The sequence below is a fragment of the Puntigrus tetrazona genome, chromosome 23, assembly GCF_018831695.1.
Source record: "Puntigrus tetrazona isolate hp1 chromosome 23, ASM1883169v1, whole genome shotgun sequence".
NCBI lineage: Eukaryota > Metazoa > Chordata > Actinopteri > Cypriniformes > Cyprinidae > Puntigrus > Puntigrus tetrazona.
This window is the reverse complement of record NC_056721.1, coordinates 623,307-644,872: the sequence shown is the minus strand read 5'-3', so window position 1 is coordinate 644,872 and position 21,566 is coordinate 623,307. Positions and strand designations below refer to the sequence as shown.

Here is a 21,566-nt window from a genome sequence, read left to right as displayed (position 1 = left end):
GAAGTGTAATTGGACTAGGGTAAAATATAAACTGATGACTACCTATAAGGAAGTATGGGATAAATTGTGTAGACAAATGTTGGCACAGGCTGAAATTAAAGAAAAACCAAGGGTGACAAGAGAATTAGAAAAGGCATGGAAGCAATTAGAGTGTATTAATGGGTGGAACAATTCCACTGAGATCAAAGGAACTATTAAGGGCCATAATGAGAGAAAAAGAAAGAGCAGACAAAGAGCATAAAATGGCGGTACAGAACAGGCAAGCTGCAACATTTTTTACTAAAGGGAAATTAGAAAAAGAGGTGAAAGAAAAGGCCTATCAGACTAGAATATGGAGCAGAATAAATGGAAGGTTTGTCCTGACAGGAGGAACAGTTGAGGTAGAACCAAGTGAGGAGGCTAGGTTAGAAGAAGAAGAAAAAGAGTAAGAGAGCTAATAAATGAAGAACTGACAAAACAACCCATGAGTTCAATCATTAACAGTAGTTAGACAGAGAAATACTTCAGAGAACTCAGGAAGTAGAGGAATTAGAGCGACGCGTAGGGCAGCTGACTGGAGAAAGGAAGAGACTGACGGGTGTGCATAAGGAGGAGGCAGCATGTGGAAGCAGAGTAGGTAGTCTGTATGGAGAAAGTATACATGAGGAGGAAAATGTCAGAATGCTGAGGACAGAACTCAGAAAGAAGGGAAAGGGAAATCAGAGGAGAATGTAGGGAAGATTCAGTGAAAGGGCTAAGCCTAGCTAAAGGTCAGGGTGAAGAAAAGGATAGTGTAAAAATCACTGGATATGAGCTGGACATAGACTGGGGTTCTAAACAGGCGGCACAGGCCCCACCCAGGGCTGGTACAGCTACCAGCCCCACAAAGGAGAAGGAGGTGCCTCAGGAACCACCTTATTACAAGCCTTAAATTTAAAGAAAGACATGGGGTTAGAACAACATACCCAACCCAGTATCCACTGTACAGGATAGGAGGACACCAGAATCCAGAGTATAGACCATGGGGAAATGCAGACATGAATGCAGTACTGCAGAAATTGCCAGATCTAACTAAGGGAGGAATGAGATGGTTAAATAAACTCACCACATTAACCCATGGTAATGAACTAGCAGTTGGGGACTTTAGGGCCCTAATGGGACATCTGCTTACCAGAACCCAGATGACTACTCTAGAGGATGAAGCTAGAGTAGAAGACATGGCCAAAGAGAAACCACTGTCCAAAGTAATTACCCAAATAAGCAGGGCTCTTACAAACCTCTATCCAACACCAAAAATGACTTATCAATCTATCAAATTTAAGATAGGAGCAGAAGAATCTGCATCAGCACATCTGCATAGGACAGAAGCTGAATGGGAAGAAAGGACAGGGCAGCACCCAGCAGGCAGTAATGAAGGGAGTTCCGAAAAAGCAAAACAACAAGTAGAAAACAGTCCAGAAATGTGGGGGTAGTGGAGAGACATGGGCCAGGTATTTCATTTACTATGTAGACAGCGCCATGGAAAAACAAGAAAGGGATAAAAAGAAAAAGAAAAGAATACAAAGAAGCCTAGAGAGGGAGCTCTACAAATGCCTGTAATGAATCAGGGATGAAGGGACAGGAAGTGTCACAAGGGGCAGCAAACTATCAGCCTCAGGGCCCACGTGATTATCCATATGACCCGCTGCCAGACTGGCCACCTTCTGGACATGGGTGGCAAAACCAAAATTATAGGGGGAATTACGGGAGACCAGGGAGAGAGCAGGGGTGTTATCTGTGCGGAGCAGGTGATCACTGGAAAAGAGACTGCCCACTGAATAGAGGGGGACAACCTCCTGCACGGGATGGGCTCCTGTTAGAGGAGGGCCTCTGGGAAGAGGAAGAGGTGTCCCAGAAATGTCCCGTGGTCTACCTACCAACAGGTGCCCAGACAAAAGCCCAGTCTGGGGCCAGGCAGACCAGGCGGATTATTGACAAGACCCACAGAGAACCAATAAGGGGCTGAGGCTGAGCCTAACTAACTGTACTGGTCAACAGACAGCCAAGTACAGGCCTTAGTGGACACTGGGGCCTCCTTCTCTACCATCAGGCTGGAATGGTTGAGAAAGGACGACTCTCTTGTGAAGTACAGGAAGTCAAAGGGTTCTCTGGGGAAATTGTAGCCTGGCCAAAATACAAACCTCTGTCTGTAGAAGTAGCAGGTCAAAAGGTCATGCACCCTTTCCTATGCTCTGCCAGTGTGCCCTCTGCTCTCTCGGACGAGACCTGTTAGTAAAATTGGGGGTGAAAATTCTGTGTAGCCCAGAGGGCATCATTTTAACTTTTCCAAATGGAAAACACAAAACTGCTCCATTAAGGGTGGTCTAGTACCTGCAGCTGGTCAATGGGTATTAACTACAGCAGTGGGGGTGGACATTTATTGGGTCAGAGTGCTGCATCCAGAACAAACCAACTTTAGGCAGCTGATAAACCAGAGACCAGACCTGTTGAGACACTTCCTGCCAGTTTCTGACCCATTACACTGTACTCTATACTATGACAAAAGCAATGATGAGGTTTATGGGGACATGGCAAAGGCTGCTGCTCTACAAACCCCAGACTATGGCCAACCTTTCCATTTAGATGTGACAACCACGGGCAAAACTGTGAATGGTGTGCTATACCAGAAAGTGTTGAGTTATGTGAGTGCTCCATTGGACGTGGTGGAACAGAAACAAGCCCCTTGTGCTCAATTCGCTGCTGGCGTAGCTAAAATGATCGAAAAAAAACAATCATGTGGTAATGGGACACCAATTGATAATTCTATCAAAAGCAATGATGAGGTTTATGCAACAGAGTTTAGCCAATATGTAGATCAAAAATATACCAACCTGAAAGGCTCAGTCATCGACATTGGAAAGGAAGGGGGTAGCTGTGGAAGTAAGGTTAAGTGAGGAACAATGGTTTGAAATGAAAACTGTCTCTATACCACACATCTCCTTAATGATCAGTAAACACCATGGAGCCAAGGCCTTAGGCCCCATGGTAAAAAGACTAAAAGATGCTAGCCAACCTGCCAGAAAAGTTATGGTCAACAGGAAGTGAGGATGTGGGTTATTGTGATATTCAGCCAGTGTCTTTGAAATAGACAAAACAACAGTGGTAAAGGAGAAACAGTATAGAAATACTTGTGAGGCCATGACTGGTATTACCCCACCATTCAGAGTCTATTGAACAAGGGAGTGCTGTGCTAGAGACCACCTCTGAGTGGAACACCCCAATACTGCCTGTCATTAAACACTCCACAGGAAATATAGAACGGTCCATGACCTGAGAAAAATAAATGAGAGGGTTCTGACTACACCACTGCCCCACTCCAAATCCTTACACCATTTTAACCAGATTGACCCCAGAACACACCCACACTTCTCCTGTATAGATCTGGCAAATGCATTTTTCTGTATACCTTTAGCAGAGCAGAGTAGGGACGTGTTTGCCTTCACATACAACGGCCGGAAGTACACTTACACCAGATTACCACAAGGCTTCATTTTGAGCCCTGGCATTTTCAACCAAGAGCTAAGAAAGCTGCTGACAATCTGACAGTCGATACCAACACAATTGTGGTTCAATATGTGGATGATTTGCTCATTGCATCTACATCTGCTGCCACCTGTCTGATAGACACAGAGAGGGTGCTGTCACTTCTGGCTGAGGTAGGGTTGAAGGCAAGCAAACAAAAGTTGCAAGTCTGCAGGCCAGAGGTCACTTTTCTAGGACGATTAGTGGGTCGGCAGGGAACCTCTATGACAAATGACACCAAACAAGCCATACTAAACCACCCAAAAACCCAAACATGTGAAAGAGATATGTTGTCTTTTCTGGGCCTAATAGGTTACAGCAGACAGTATATTGTGAATTACACTGAAATAACAGCTTTTCTGAGAGCTTTAGTGAAGGAAATTGGAATGAAAAACAGTAAGGGTGAATTGAATTGGACAACAGAGGCTGAACAGGCCTTCATTACCTAAAAGGGGACATGGCAAAGGCTGCTGCTCTACAAACCCCAGACTATGGCCAACCTTTCCATTTAGATGTGACAACCACGGGCAAAACTGTGAGTGGTGTGCTATACCAGAAAGTGTTGAGTTATGTGAGTGCTCCATTGGACGTGGTGGAACAGAAACAAGCCCCTTGTGCTCAATTCGCTGCTGGCGTAGCTAAAATGATCGAAAAAAAACAATCATGTGGTAATGGGACACCAATTGATAATTCTATCAAACCACTCACTGGTAGCATTCATTACCTCCTCCTCGTTCACATTCTCTGCACAAAGGCAAAACAAATTGATCAAAATATTGACTGCACCAAACATTGTACATGAACACAAGGGCATAAATATGGCAGAATTAGTGGTGGATGGAGAGCCCCACATGTGTGAGGAAAGGGTAGAAAAGACAGCAAGATCAGGGGAGGGTATGAGTAGCAGGCCACTGTCATCACCAGACGTGACCTTGTTTTGTGATGGATGTTGTTTCAGAAATGATCAGGGTACTCTTTCTGCTGGGTATGCAGTGGTGTCCAGTGTAGGGAGGGAGATGACCTGACAGTAACAGTCTAACAGAAGTTGTCAACTAAACCATCAGCTCAAAGAGCTGAATTATTAGCTTTAACATCAGCATTGCAAAAGGGAAGTGGTAAAAGGGTGAACATATATTCAGATTCTGCCTATTCAGTAGGGGCAGCTACAGTTGAGCTGCAAGGGTGGGCCAAAGTGGGATTTGTGACATCAACAGGGAAGCCAATCAAACATGCAGAAGAAGCCTCTCAACTGCTAGAAGCTATAGTACTACCAAAGGAGGTGGCCATAGTAAAGTGCTCAGCACACACTTATGGCACAGATTTTGTATCTGTAGGAAATGCAGCCTCAGACAAAGCAGCAAAGCAGGCAGCTGGCTACGTGCCATTACAGATGATGGTCAGAGCACAAGATGAGGTGTTGAATTTAGACCCAGCCTTAACAGAAGAGTTCATAATTAGAGAGCAAGCTGCATCCTCCCCAGAAGAACAAACTACCTGGTTACCAAAAGGGGGAACAAAAACAGCCTTGGGACTGTGGAGAGGTCCAGAAGGAAGCCCTGTGTTGCCAGCTAGAGTCGCTGTCTCACTAGCACATAGTAATTCAAAAGATATGACCCCAAAGGTTAAAGGGGGTGGTGGCATCCGTTTCTACCACACATGATCAGTAACACTATTGCTGAATGTCAGACCTGCAGTGAATATAATGTCAAGCCCACCACACATCCATTGCCTGGCCACTTCCCCGCGGATAGAGGCCCTGGGTACATGACTGTGATTGACTGCACAGACTTGATAAATCCTGTCCACAAAAAGAGATACTTACTGGTCATGGTGGATAGTTTCACAGGATGGCCCAGAAGCTTACTCATGTGCCAGGAGGATGCAATGTCAGTGATAAAATGCCTCATCAATCACTACATACCTACACATGGGTTCCCCAAAGTCATAAGGTCAGACAATGGTACACACTTTAAAAATTAGCATCTGAACCAAGTAGAGTCAGCTCTAGGATTGAAGCACTCATATGGAGCAGTCTACCATCCTCAAAGCCAAGGTAAAGTTGAACGACTAGAACCAGACCCTAAAAACAAAACAGCCAAAATCTGTACAAGCACTTCTCTGAATTGGGTAGAAGCATCACCAATAGCCTTAATGTCTGTGAGATGTTCAAAAACAGAACCACTGGATTTACTCCTTTTGAATTATCCACTGGACGCCAATTTCCTGGCCCCTGGGCCCCAATGCCTGGGGATGGGTACACTGATACACCTAAGGCCTACCAACAAAAAGTAAGAGCTGTTATTAACACATTTTCCCCACAGAAGTTTTGGCCTGAAATAGAGCAACAGGAATTGGACACGAAAAGAGGACCTGACGAGCAGTGGGTGAGGCTGAAACAAATGAAACGAAAATGGTCTGCCTCCAGGTGGTCAGAGCCCATGAAAATAACTGCGCGAACCTCGCACTGCGTACAGTTGGCTGGAAAAGGTAACACATGGTTTCACCTGTCTGCTTGCTGTTTCTGTTCTGCCCCTAGCAGGCCTCTGACAACAGTTCGAGCTGACCTTCGAGAAGGTCAGAGAGAGGGAGAAGAGACGGGAGACGGGGAAACAGCAACAGGCCAACCCGAGAAGGGAGACAAACAACAAGACACTGAGGAAATCAGCCTCCAACTACCACAACTGAAACATAAGAATTTTAAAGTATTATTAAGGCAAGGGATTTACTAGAAATCCCAGAACACATTCCAATCACACATTGTATTGGAGCAGACTACGGGCTAGGGGCCGGGGTAGCAAAACAAATCAGAGAAAAAACACGGTGTGGAACAATTGAACAAAACCATATCGGAGCCAGGAGACTGTGTGAAGACAATACACGGGAAAAAGTTATATACCATTTGGTAACTAAGTGGTGGAGCAGGGACCTGCCCACCTATGAAAACTTAGAAAAGAGTCTAAAAGCACTAAAACAAAAGTGTCAGGAAGACCAAGTGCCGGTATTAGCTGCCCCAAAAATAAGTTGTGGACTCGACCAATTGGAATTTAACAAGGTAAGGCAGATTTTAGAGAAGGTATTTTGCAACAGTGACGTTCAGATAATAGCAAAACTAAACTAACTAAACTAACTCTGGTAAGGAAAAAGGAAAAGATGGCCTGTGGAATTTGACCTATGCCAGGTGATTCACTGTGAGGAAGAAGTGGAGCAAAGGTTGTGATCTCTTTCAAAGAGATCAAGAGAGGGATTATTGGGATTTACGTTTTAAAGGATTTATGTTTTACAGGTTTTACTCAATAGAAGCACTGTGCCCAGGCCTCATAAAGGCTCTGAGTGGAGATTGCTGAGCCCATCTACTGGTCGAGAAGAAACAACTGCACCTAGTTCTGTGAAGGACACCTGAGTGGGAGGAAGACGCAAGCACAAGGATATAAATATTGTGTGAAATGTAGTGTGATCATACAGGACTGCCCTGCATGCCTTTAATGCTGTTGTTATGTATCCTGAGCTCAGTCTCAATTATTCGGACTTTATTAAACTAATTAAGATAGTAAATTTAAAAGTAAATCTCATCATTGACAGACCTGAACCTGGGAGGGAAACAACGAAGATTTTCCCAACAGGATCAATTGCAGGCTTTTATTAAACGAAGGCATGGTCAAAGCAGGCAAGGCGTCAATCGGGCAAACAGGAGTATCAGAGGCAAGGCAATAACAAAATCCAAAAACAGGCAAAGGTCAGGTCAGGCAGCAAACAATCAGAACAACAGAAGACAGGCAGGAGTCAAAACCAAGGAATCTAAGACTAAGGAAACTCGAGGAAACAACAATCTAACAGTAATACAGGCGAACAATGCAACCTGCAGGTGAGGGGCCTGCTACAACATTTATAGTGTTCTAACAGCAGCAGTAGTAGCAGAGTAGCAGAAGTAGCAGCAGAGGAGTGATCGCAGATCACCCAGAGGTAAAGCTCCCTCTGCTGGCTTGGTGACATAAACATTAAATGTAATCAATAGCTTTTTGTGTTACATATGACATGCACCAAACTGCAATACAATAATTTTAAAAACACCAATATTCAAATAACATTCCTACAAGCAAGTAAGCAACATTAAAACAGTGTGTGTACAATATTAGTGTGGTACCTTCCAAAAGTTAAGCTCTATTAAAAAAACAAAACACAACAACAGGAAAACAAACACAGGACTGCAGATCGTCACATGCACGCATACACACACACAAAACAAAAGTTAACTGCAGAAAGAACAATGTGTATCGTCATTGCAGAAAATGCTTGCGTTGTAACAGCACTTGTGTGTTGAATATTATTGTAGTACTGCCAAAAGTTAAGCTCCATAAGTAAAAACCAAGCAAAAAAAGCAAAACCAACTAAAAAAAAATTGTGCAGGTTTTTAAAAAAATCTCATGCACAAATTACTTGTATACGCGTTTCCTTTCCTTCTTTGAACAGCAAAGACAATAGTGCATGTATGCAGTATTACCGCTGCACTGTCAAAAACTTTTACATTGTAATAGTTGAACCAGTCAAAACCACTGTGTTACGACCTTAGATGGAATTTTTTGTCTAGGAATTTAAAAGGAGTAACATTGAGATGACCAAAAGAAGAAGCTTCCAGGTAGAAGTGGCAAGAGAAGCGCGCAAGACATCATATTTAGCACCGCAAAAGATTTATTGCTCCCAAAACCATGCTTATTTACAACATCTAAGGACACAAGGTAACAAACAACATGAAATTATATACATAATCAAGACAAGCGGGAGAGGAACTGAAAGTAGCGCTAAAACAAATCAAAGAAATAAATATAACAAAAGATCCCCACTGTCTCCCAATCCTCTAAATAAGAAAACAATGTGGAAAAAGAAATCTTCAGCGCAAATGCGCCCCTAACTACTCTAACTACAAAACACAAAAATACACATTTAGCGCACTTCACTATCTAGTGAATCTAATACAGGGAATTAAATCCTACGTGCAAGATGTGTATGTCACGTGACTTACTAAGCTGTTCCACGTCTCCCGTGTCTGTAAGTCAGCAATTAGATCACAAGTTTAAATGGAGCATAAAGCGGCTAAATAAATAAAGACATGTGTTTCGTCATGAACATACATGTCAGAAATAACAGAAGTTTACACCAGTCGTTCCAACAAACCACACTCTAGTCTCGTAAGCAATAACAGTAGTAGCAACTTAAACCAAAAAACAGGCCCCTTCCAGTTGCCGCCTGACTTTTTAAAGGTCTCCAGGCAGATGCGCAATTGGCAGAGATCACACGGCGTCACAAGTGACCAACGATGATTGACAGCTACACCAGCCAACAGATTTCCGAGTAGGCGGTACCTAGAAAACACTAAAAGTGACAGACAGAGAGAGAAAAAGAAAAAGAACATACACACGAAAACCAGTGTATGGTTCATTAACACTCCCCCATAAGATTAACTCTTTTGGAAAAACAAGAAACTTTACACTCTTGAAAGAGCATCCGCCAAGATATTATCAGCGCCCCCTTTGTGTCTTATATCAAACTATAACTCTGCAGAAAAAGTGACCACCGAGTCAACCTCTGATTATGATTGTACAGCTTTGAAAGAAATATCAAAGGACTGTGATCCGTAAAAACTACCAAAGGTTGCACACTAGATCAAGATAAACCTCAAAATGTTGTAAGGCAAAAATTAGCAAATCTCTTTTTCAATGACTGAATAGTTTAACTGATTCTTGTTAAACTTCCTAGAGAAATAACTTACTGGATGAGGTATACCCTGCTTATCATCCTGTAATAAACATAACACCAGCCCCAACATTGCTTGCATCCACCTCAAGCTTAAATGGCGTTTCTAAATCAGGAGCCGCAAGAACAGAGGAACTACTTAATAGTGTTTTACACTCTCAAAAGCGTATTGGCATTCTGCATTTCAAAAAAAGCAGAAGGACTCAGAAGTGACGTTAAAGGACTAACCACAGACGAGAAGTTTCTACAGGCTGCGATAATATCAGATTTTGGTACCAAAATACACGGAGAACTCCATGGACTAGAGCTAGACCATGGAGACCGTTGTTCAGCAAATAATCAACTTCTTGTCGCTTAACTGAACGCTTAACTTGGAATTCACTCTGTATGCATGCTGTCGGATTGGTCTAGCATCTTTAACATCAATATCATGCTGAATGACATTAGTTAACGCAGGTACATCTTTGAACAGACATTTAAATTCAGAAATGAGCCTCCACAAGATCACGTTTCTGATCAATAGACAAATTAAATTAAGTGTGAACCAAGATCTTTCAATATTTCAAATTACATAACCTCTGATCGACTGAAATATTCTGAAACATTACTCTAAATCTTCTTCAGCATCGGTAATAGGCTTTTCTGTCACGAGCGCCCAGCAGAAACAACGGCAAGTCTGAAGTACTGTCATTCACATCAGTTTGTGATCTCGAATGATAAAGCTTCAACATGTTTACATGGCAAACCACGAGTTTTTCGTTTTCGGTCAGGGAGTACAGATGACATAATTCGTTTCACTCAATTTCTCTTTCACTATATAAGGACCGAAAAATCGAGTTGACAGTGAAGAACCAGAAATGGCAAAGAAAACCAGAACTAAATCACCAGGTTTCAAGGATCAGCTTTAACAGCTTTTTGTCAAACTTTACGTTTCATACATTTTTGCGTCTGGGCAAGAAACTCTCTTGCGATCGAGCAAGCATGCGCAAACGCTTCGAAACTTTTGTTACGTACTCCAGTACATTCGTTTTCAAACCGTCTTCTTCCAGAATCTGGTCTTTTAAAACTTTCAATGGACCACGTACCTGATGTCCGAAAACTAGTTCCAGCTGGACTAAAACCAAGCGACTCTTGAATGCTTTCCTGATGCATGAACATAAGCATAGGAATGCCATCATCCCACTCATTACCAGTCTGCAAACAATATTTTCTGCAACATCGACTTTAACGTTTGATGAAAACGCTCCAGGGCACCTTGGCTTTCTGGATGAAATGCAGTGGAAATACGATGTGTAATTCCTAAAGTCTGCATGACTTGATTAAAAGCTTAGACATAAAATTGGTGCCTTGATCACTTTACCACTTTACGAGCAGACCAAATGTCGAGAAAAAACTTAACTAGTGCCTTGACAACAACAGGTGCAGTGATTTTTCTCAAAGGAATTGCTTCTGGAAATCGAGTGGCTAGACACATCACTGTTAACAGAAATTGATTACCACTTTTTGACTTTTCAGCGGTCCTACACAATCAATGAGGACATGTTCAGATGGTTCGCCAAGAACAGGTATTGGTTTTAACGGTGCTGGTGGAACAACCTGATTTGGCTTTCCGCAATTTGACATACGTCACAAGATCGACAATAGCGGCGTTACGCCGGTTTTCAGCCCAGGCCAGAAAAAGTGCTTTAAAATCCGGTTATAAGTTTTCCCTTATGCCCAAATGACCCGACAGTGGATGATCATGTGCCAAGCACGCATAACACATGTGGATGGGCGATATGGGAGAGGAACAACAATCTGATAAAAAACATCCCATTCGGCGGTCAGGTGATGAACACCACTTCGCATCAACAAATCCTTTTCCAAAATATAAGCGCTTGATTTCATCTTAACCACATCGTGGAATTACAGAATTAAAAAGTGTGATCAAGGTTTCGTCTTTTCTCTGCGCAGTGATTAATTCCTCTCGTGTGATTTTTTAAAATCAACGAATTCATATCATAAAATTTTCACCCTTTCTGATTTCTTTTTCTCACATTCCAAATTTTCCTCTCCATCTACGATTAGAAGAAAAGAAAGAGTCATTCAAAGCAATCTCTTTCTGTGACTGTGCCTTAAGTAACATACGCAGGAAAAAACATGAGGATAAGCTTCACCAACCTCATCAAATGCACATTCTGTCGAGGTTTGTCCAAAACTTCCAATAATGGCATAACTTTCCCTCCAGCTAAATCATTGCCTAGAATTAAATCTACCCTTTCATAGGCAGTGAAGCACAAACTACAACACGGACAAGTCCAGAACACAAGTCACTTTTCAAATGCAGATTATGCAAGGAGCCTTTTACACATCCCATCTCAATTCCCTGCACTAACACACTGGAGTGACAAGAAGTCTCATCAGAAAATTTCATTTGCACTTTCAACAATAAAACTTTGCATAGAACCTGTGTCATGAAGCATTGTAATTTCTTTTTGATCTTTATCACGACTCAGTCAAAGAAATTAACCCCTTTAGAATAAAGGGCGGACGGAACGTCTCATCCACATCATCTTTGGAGTGTACAGCCACAGTCTGGTTACAAGTCTTTACAAAGCCTACTGGTTTAGTTTGATTTTGCCGTTTTCGTTTAAGTGAGGACAATCCACAACAACGTGCCCTTTCTTGTGACAATAAAAACAGTCACGTTCCTCACTAACTCTTGGTACACTTTTTGGCGCACGCAATTGAGTGTTAGATAAAAATGGAACAGAAGGTGCGTTTTCCACACGAGTGAACAAAGACATTTTGTAGGTTAAAATATATTCGTCAGCTAATACAGCGGCCTGTGACAAAAAATTCACCTTTTGTTAGTTTAGGTAAACAACCACTTTCTCCGGTAAGCAATTCTTGAATTCTTCCAGAGAACCAGCTCACGCCAGCAATTAAAATCTGCCATTGTTAACTACACACCACTTATCAAAAAACGTGCCCTTCTCTCCAGCAAATTCCACAAAAGTTTGATTAGAAGTTTTCCTGTGCATTCCTGTGAACTGAGGAACTAACGAATTCATATGCACGCAGTATTGCCAACTTAACGAAATCATACTTCAGACTTTCTTCAAGTGACAACGTGGAATACACTTCTAAAGCCTTTCCACAGAGTTTACACTGCAATAACGGAGACCAGAATTCCAGGTGGCCAATGCCAAGCGAGGTCGCGATCCGTTCAAATGCACTAAAATATGAATCAACCTCTGTTTCTCTAAATTGTGGAACAAGAGAGCAGTAACTAACCTCACGTCAAAAGGTGGGACTGGGGTAAACTCGACACGAAGAAACATTTGAAGAAAAGCTGGAGACTGGCTGATTAGCCTCCACAGGCTCCTTTGGAGGCGTCAACTCGAGCTGGCGCAGCCTCGCTTGCGTCTCAGCCTCGATCTCAAGTTTTGCGTATCTGCAGCGTAAGTCAAGTTCAGCCTGGCAGGCATGCTCTTGTGAATCATAATATGAAACGTGCCATGCCATGAACTTTCAGCGCGCCGCTCATCCGGCGAACCCACAGAGAGCGGAGAGAGCAGTTCAAAGGTGCCGATCAACACCAACATCTGCTGCAGTCTCCACCCCTGCATCTGCATCGGTTTGGCCACTAGACCGTTCTTATCTCGCCATTCCATCAAACAAGCGCCTTAGCACCCAGGACTTAAATGATCAGCCGACTCCTCCAATTCCATATTTGGCGTGAGAAGCGCATTAAGCTCAACTAACTGGTCAATTATCTTTTGCTTAATTTCGACTTTACGATCCTGTTTATTAATTTTTCAATTTAAAATGATCAGCCACAAAATCAGTCCTGTTTCCGACAAACATTAAGCAGCTTCAACGAGGACTCTTAACAAATTCTTCTAAACTGAACATTTTTTTGTTACATACTCAAAAATTGCTACAACTGCTGCTTACTCGACAATCTTACCTAAGGTCACTAACCTACTGCCGCAGTCCAACAAATTCTGTTACCACCCACAGCGATTTCTTTGGTCATTTTATTTACCGGAGTTAAACAATCGGTAATAACTATCCTGGAAATATTTTAATTCTACGGAAATATTTAAAAAATATCGGTGACGAGCCCCAATAAATGTTCTGACCTTAGATGGAGATTTTTGTCTAGGAATTTAAAAGAGTAACATTGAGATGACTGCAAAGAAGAAGCTTCCAGGTAGAAGTGGCAAGAAGCGCAAGACATCATATTTAGCACCACCAAAAAGATTTATTGCTCCCAAAACCATGTCTTATTTACAACATCTAAGGACACAAGGTAACAAACAACATGTGAAATTATATACATAATCAAGACAAGCGGAAGGAACTGAAAGTAGCGCTAAAACAAATCAAAGAAATAAATATAGCAAAAAAGATCCCACTGTCTCCGCCCAATCCTCTAAATAAGAAAACAATGTGGAAAGAAATCTTCAGAAGCGCAAATGCGCCCTAACCCTCTAACTACAAAACACAAAAATACACATTTAAGCGCACTTCACTATCTAGTGAATCTAATACAGAAATTAAATCCTCACGTGCAAGATGTATGTCACGTGACTTTACTAAGCTGTTCCCGTCTCCGTGTCTATGTAAGTCAGCAATTAGATCCACAGAAGTTTAAATGGAGCATCACAGCGGCTAAAATAAATAAAGACATGTGTTAAGTCATGAACATACGCCTTATCAGAAATAACAGAAGTTTACACCAGTCGTTCAACAAACCACCTCCTAGTCTAAGTAAGCAATAGCAGTAGTAGCAACCAAACAAAAAACAGGCCCCTTCAGTTGCCGCTCGACTTACTAAAGATCTCCAGGCAGATCGCAATTGGCAGATCGCACGATCGTCACGTGACACGCTGATGATTGACGCTGCTACACCCAGCCAACAGATTTCCGAGTAGAAGGCAGAATAAAATGGAATAAAACAGGCTTGTGGAGGTTTTAAAATGAAGTAAAATTCATACTACCAAAAGTATAGAACACTATTAAAAAGTACTTTTACTACTTTTTAAAGATTAAATGACAGAATTTTTCCCCTTATCTCAGCAACTTTCTTTAACTTTGCAGGTAAAGAAATGAGCCAACATAAATGCACAAAAAACGCAGACAAAGTTTAAATTGAAGTAAAATGTTTTTGCCCAATTAAGTTCAATTGGATAAAGTACACATCAAAATGTTCAAATTATTCTAATGTATTACATTCAGAATTATAAACAACAAACATTTAGTCAGTTCTAATTTTGTAGTACAAATCTTTTCGTTTGAAATTACAACCCTATAGAATCTTAATTAACCTAATGTAAGACATTTTACATAAAAAACGATGCATACATTTTAAAGTATATAAAAGTACATAAATCTGCATATTTTTATTTCAATTTCTAAAGGCCTAATTTTACAAGCAGTTACATGCGATACTAAAAACATTGTAATCTGACATTTTAAAATGATTTAAATAAAAGGTACAGTAAATGTAGAATAATAGGTAGTAGGTGGCAGTAAGTCTCCTTTAATAAGCGATTCATAGTGATTGGAAGTGATTAAGCGGCTGGATTCATTCCAGAACAGAGAAACAATTACTTGCTGGCTGGAGTTTGGAATTTTTGTTGTCAGAAAGAGCAAAAACAAGTGCACTAGACTTCATGCTCTCTGTGGAAGTGTTTTGAATGCTTTTTGCATTGTGAGGACATAAAAAAAAGAGTTTGTTCTTCTCTTGAAAATGTATATTGAAGAATGTGTGTAACCAAACAGTTTGCATGCAAAAGGAAAGACACTTTCAAATATCAAAACACACCATTAAAATATCTTTTTGCAGTACTAGTTGGAACAACATGGACCAATAAACATCTAACTTTTGGGTGAAACACTGACAATGTTTGAGCACCAGATTAAATGGTCAATTGCCATGCTTAATGATTAAGATTTAACCCTGGAGCAAGATTTAATATCTTTCACAATACAACAGCATACGCTATAACGAGGGCGGAGCTCACTGATCCAACCAATCAAATCCTTCAGGCTATTTGAAAACAACATGGCATGTATGCTGAAGCAGGAGTTGGAATAAAACTCTGCAGAGCGCTTTGCAGCCCTCCAGGTGCTAAGTTTGTACCCTTTCTCTATTCTCAACACTGCATGTGCATAAACACCTCTGAGATAGAATTCGAGAGAAAGTGCACCATCCTCTTTTGAGGGTTGATATTCAAAACATAAACAAAGAATGTACTTGCTTAGAGGCCACAATGGGAGAGAGGATGTAGTCGTTATTAATTTCCTGATCCACAGAAATCTTAAATGCGTCCATCACCTTAAACAAATAGCAAACAGATATTTAAAATAAAAAAATATAAAAGGCTACTTAAACTAGAGTTTGACTTTTTCTTTATTTATTTTAAGTCATCTGTATGTAATTTAACCTTTAAAATCCACATTTAACAAAATGAAATTAAGGATTTATTTATTGTCAATAACAAACAAATAATAATATACAAAAATACAAACCCACAGACCAAAGAATACAGGGGAGTGCTAAAGGATTCCCTGTCAGCTGCAATCAAGTCCTGTCATTGGTAGAGGAGGAAAGCTCTATGAATGTCTTGAACCATTTCAATATTTCCCTTTCACATACTTATGATAAATGACTAAGTAACCTAAATAATATTTACCAAAATGTTTATCCATTTATTAATTTTGGTTGTCTGTGTTTTCACTTTTGAAAAGATTACTCTCTCACAAACACATGCATATCATATATATATATATATATATATATACATATATATATATATATATATATATATATATATATATATATATATAATTACAATAAACATAATGGCTATAACCTAAATACTATTCCATCAAATGTGTCCATATAGAACAAAGTGATCAATAAACTAATGTGAAGATAGTGTTGTTTATAGTGCAGACTTTTCCAGTCAGTACAGAAAATAGAGGCGCAGTTAGGCCAATTCTGCAACCTCTTAGTTGGCCATCATATATATGCGTTTAACAGATACCAAGCTGTAGTTAAACCACAATGACCATGTGCTTCATATTTCTTACTGAGTCTACACTCAGATCTCTGCCTATGTACAAATATATTGAGATCAACAAGCACTTCTATCAATTTAGAACAACCCGTTTCCATGTGCTTCTGTGTGAGTGTAAGTGATGATAGTTGTGACCATAGTCATAAATATTACAGAGAGCATGAAGCAATTAACCATTGCTAATGGTTATCTGTACATTACAGTACCGCAAAATTTCCAAAACCTATTTTATTTTGGTGCCGACGGTGCAATAATATAGCTGACAAAGTAAACTCTCTCATTTGTACTTTTAACAACAGCATAGAGAGATAAGTAAACCATTTATTAATACAGAACATAATAAATTATCTGGTTTCTAAACGATGATAACAGTTAAACAAACAGGCACTTCATTTTGACAGTAAGATGTTCAGGAGTTTTCTTGGCAACACCAGAGTCAGCTGGGCTGGATGTGATGTTCAATCTTCATCCTTGCAGATTAAAATCACCAGGAGTTTTCCTTTTTTGGATAATTCCTCAGCGCTTCGTTTTGCACGGAGAAAACTGGGAGAGGGTACATGTGTGATCAGAGCAGGTGATCAGCTTTGAAGAAGGCCCTCTTGTGTGCATTACAGTGCTTCCTTTGTTGATGATTGCAGATTGGATGCTATATGAACTACCCATCAATTTTTGAACACTGAGACTCCTGAAGATCATAGGTTATAGAAAGGCCTTTAATCCAGTCTTATTTTAGTTTTGGATTATCTGGACCTCAGCCAGCAGGCTGCATTTCCACTTGCATCCATAAGCGATCTGATACTGTGAACTTTCTACTCCACTGCATCTTCATCCTCTGATGGTACTTTAATCAGAGATAAGGAGTCTCTGAATATTTTCAACTCAGTTTCTAGCTGTATAAGAGAGAGCATCATCCTATTTCAACAACTTTTATTCCTGAGCTCTCTGTCTTGAAAGAACAGAGATATTTATCTACAATCTTCTTTGCAACGTACCATAGCTTTGCTCTTCCTTTGTTTTGGAAATTCCTCCAAGGTCTTTGGGTTTCTAGGACTGAGCAGCAAAATTTTATTTTTTATTTGAAGTAAAATAATAATAATAATAAAAATAAAATAAAAACACTCTCTATAAACTCCATGCACTATACAGCTTTTTACATAATTACATTTATAAAAGACCCATGTTTTATTTTATTCAGTTTTGATGCAACTAAAGTAAAATAACTAGATGGATTTAGCTCTACTATTTACTATTTGACCAACCAGTTTTTTATTTCAATCTATATTGAAAATTAAATTATAACAGAAATTTTACGTAGTTTAGCATATTTTGTAGTTTTTTTGTTTTTAATGTAATACATTGTGATTAGAATCAAACCAGAAGATGTAAATATAAAGTTGGAGTCTTTAGGGCAGTCTATTTCAATCATCTGTTTTTATCATTTTAGAATTTAAATCTACATTCAGTTATAATTGCAGAGAACAAAATTAACGAATTACACAATTGGCACTTGAACATGAGCCTTGAACAGCCTGACTTTCAGTCAACATTTCATTTTCTTCAGATCTAGAAAGTGTTGACAAGTCTGCAATTCATGCCATTTTTGGACCAGCTTGCAGTAGACCACATAAAATTGTGAAGGGCGAATAAGCTTTATGTTTTAAGGCGACATGGGTCTCAAGTGATTAATGACTTTATTTTCTCTAATCAATTACATTAAACACGACATTTATTAGTTAACAACAACAACTAATATACAACATTCATTAGTTCAATTAGTTCAAGTTCATTTATTTGCTTTTGTTTTACAATGGCATTTCTTGTTAAAGCAGCTTCACAAAAGCAGGTATTACATAACAAAAGCAAATCACTACACAGCAGGATGCATTACAATACAACAGGATGAACTACAATGCAGAAGTTCAAGATAGAATTCAGTGAACAGAGAGTTGGGGTTTCCCTGCGACATCGCCATGGAAAGGTCATCTCCTCTCTGGAGTCCACTGGAGGGCTCGTCAACTGGATGCCTCAGGATGTGCATCAGGGTGAGGACAAAAGGATAATTAGCGTAATAAATATTCCTATACTATTTTGAATCACGATGTATATGGCATGGTTTGTGTGAATCTATGAGTATAGCATACTAAAGATACCTATCTTTATTTAGACTTAAACTGAGAGTGTCATGCTGATCACGAACATTGCTTAGGAAGGTTATTTGGGTTGGGTGCCAAATGATACACTAGAAAGCGCTCGACCACCTTTGTAGACTTTGCTACTTGAGAAACTACCAGAGCCTAGGTTTTGAGATCTTAAGCGTGACTGTGTGGGTTGTAAGCGAGACAGAAGGCTGAGTTAGATAAATGGGGCTAAACCATTTTTAGAGCCTTTATGGAGTCAGTAACAGTACTTCAAATCAATCCGAGAAATTAACAGGCAGCCAGTGCAGGAGGATGGCTGAGGGGTTATATGATACGGTATTTCCTTGTCCTGGTAAGAACTTAAGGCATTGCGTTCTGCACTAACTGAAGCTTGTTTGTGAAGATGCTGAGACCTTCAGCGAGCAGCGCGTACAGTAATCAGTCTAGATGCTCATGATGTAATTGGCTTTTCTGCATCTGAGAGAGGCAGCATGTCTGAGTTGTAATGTTTCAAGATGAAAGTAGGCAGATTTTGTAACATGAGTGATATGAGTGTTCAGACAGAGTTGCTGTCAATATCACACCAAGTCTTTTAACTTTATCCGGATAACATTTATATCATCAGCTATTGTAGTTTGGAAACAGAATTTGTGCAAGCATGATTTGATCTAGATAAGGCACCCTCCTGTTTATTAGAGTTTAATGAGAGAAATTTCCTAGTCATCCAGTCTTTTTATATCTTTATAACCTCCTGTTAATTTAGACATTTCTGATAACTTATCAAGCCAGATGGAAATGTATGGCTGTGTCATCTGCATAACAGTGAAATTAACCATAACAATAATGTTCCCAGGGCGGCTGTATAGAGAACAGTAAGGGGCCTAAAACTTATCTTGAAATTTCACACTTTACAGGCATTATCCTAGGCAGTCTCTGTTTTATATCTACAAATTGATAGCAGTCTGTGGTGTGATTAAACCACTTTAAAGCCTGTCCCTGTGCACCAGCGAAGGAGTGTTTAAGCGCTCAAGGAATATTATGATCTGGTATCAAATGCAGCAGTGAGATCCAATAAAAACTAGTAAGCGAGCGCAGCCTCAGTTTATGAGATAACGACAGGTGTTAGTGATTTTAACTAATCACGGTTTCATCTGCTATGAGTGCGGTCTAAAAACTAGCTGAAACTCCTCATAGACGTCATTTATCTTTAGGAAGAACATAACTGTGCTGACACAACTTTTCTAATATTTTTGATATAAATGCGGAGATTTGATATCAGTCTGTAGTTAGATAGTTCATTAGGATCAAGTTAGTTTTTTGATCCTGGAAGCTTAATAATTTACTAATTTGAATGGGTTAGATCATGACCTAATGATAGGAGGGAGTTAATATTATTTAGAAGGTTACAGCGGCTGGTAATATATACTCAGAGATTTAGTTGGAATGGGATCTAATACACATGTGGCAGATTTAGACTTAGTGATTAGTTGTTAACTCTTCCTCTTATCCTATGGTTGCATTCACTGTAACGCTAAGATTTGCAGGTACTGAGTAGGCTGGACTAAAGGACAAAGGATTAAGGAGACGTTTCCTGTTATTTTAAGTCTGATATTATCCATTTTATTAGTGAATTGTGCAGTCATTGCTACTTAACTGAGAGGTGTGTTCTGTACTGACCGATCATTTTATTAATCTAGCCACTGCTAGAAATAAAAATCTAGAGATTGTTTGAGTTTGCTTTCAATGAGTTCTGGAGGTGCTGGCTCTGCTGCTTTTTAGTGACTGTCTACTAAGTGCACACATAATGTCCTTGCCAGGCAATTACAAAAACCTCTAGTTTAGTCTTTCTCCACTTACGTTCTACTGAACAGTGGCTATTTTAGGCGTGTATGCTTTGGCTATTGTGCCATGGTAGCACTAGCTTCTCTCTAATCTTTTTAACTTGATGCGATGACAGTATCTATTAATAAGTGGAGATTCTACACATGCTGGTCGTACATAAGATCATCTGCTTTCCTCAGGTTGGGAGCAGGTCAGATAGATCTGGCGTGGGTATTTTGTAGATTTATCTACGTGGTTGGGATAATGGATTCTACCCAGTTAGTAACAAGTGCGGCTCAATTACAATCTCACTTACAGAGAGTTTATAAGATATAAGAAATGATCAGTGATATCGTCACTTAGAAGTAAGATATCTGGTCTAAAACATCGATGCCATGAAATAATGAAATCTAATGTATGCTTACAGCAGTGAGTTAGGCCGATTACATTTTGCTTTAGCCCAAAAGATGTTAATAAATTTGTGAAAGTAGCTCCTACTGTATTATTTGGAGTAAATCTACATGAATGTTGAAATCACCCGATAATAAGTGCTCTGTCTTCATTAGTTATTAAGATCTGAAATAAAATCAGCAAATTCCTTAGAAAATCTGCATAAGGTCCTGGTGGTCTATACACACAGAGATAAAGGAAAATAGAAATTTCTGGCATTGCATCCGCCAGCGTAACATTAAAGATCAGTAGCTCAAAGAGTTATAGCTAATTCCAGTTCCCTGGTATGTTTAGCTCCTGGCGATGATGATTCAACACCTCCACCTCATTACACAGCCGTGGGGCTCAAATTGCTATATAAGTACCTGATGAGTCGACTCATTTAAACTGATGTAATGCGTTAGTTTCAGCCATGTTTCAGTCAGGCAAATAGCGTCAAAACTTTTGTCTATAATTAATTCATTTACAATGTGATTTCGGCGCCAGTGATCGGATGTTGGGGACCAAACTAAATATTGCTGCTGTTGGCCGGTTTAACTTTTGTTTTGATGAGGTGCTAATATTCTGACCTGTGCGGTTACTGATATATCTGATTTTTGTGGGTTCAGACACAGTTTCTATGTGGAGGTAATCTTCTCTCAGGTCTAACAATTTACATTACATGGCATACTGTCAATGCTGCTGTTGTATGATTCGTCACTTATGAACAACAATTAAAGGCAGATGAGCTTAAGATGGAAACAGTGATTATAGCTTGGATTTCAGGCCTGCAGGGGCATAAGGAATGCTAGGAGGT

General features: G+C 39.9%; 1 pseudogene; it reads left to right on the top strand.

Moving 5' to 3' along the window:
- Positions 1–995: 995 nt before the first annotated feature.
- Positions 996–21,566, top strand: part of LOC122329150 — a 23,695-nt pseudogene continuing 3,124 nt past the window's right edge.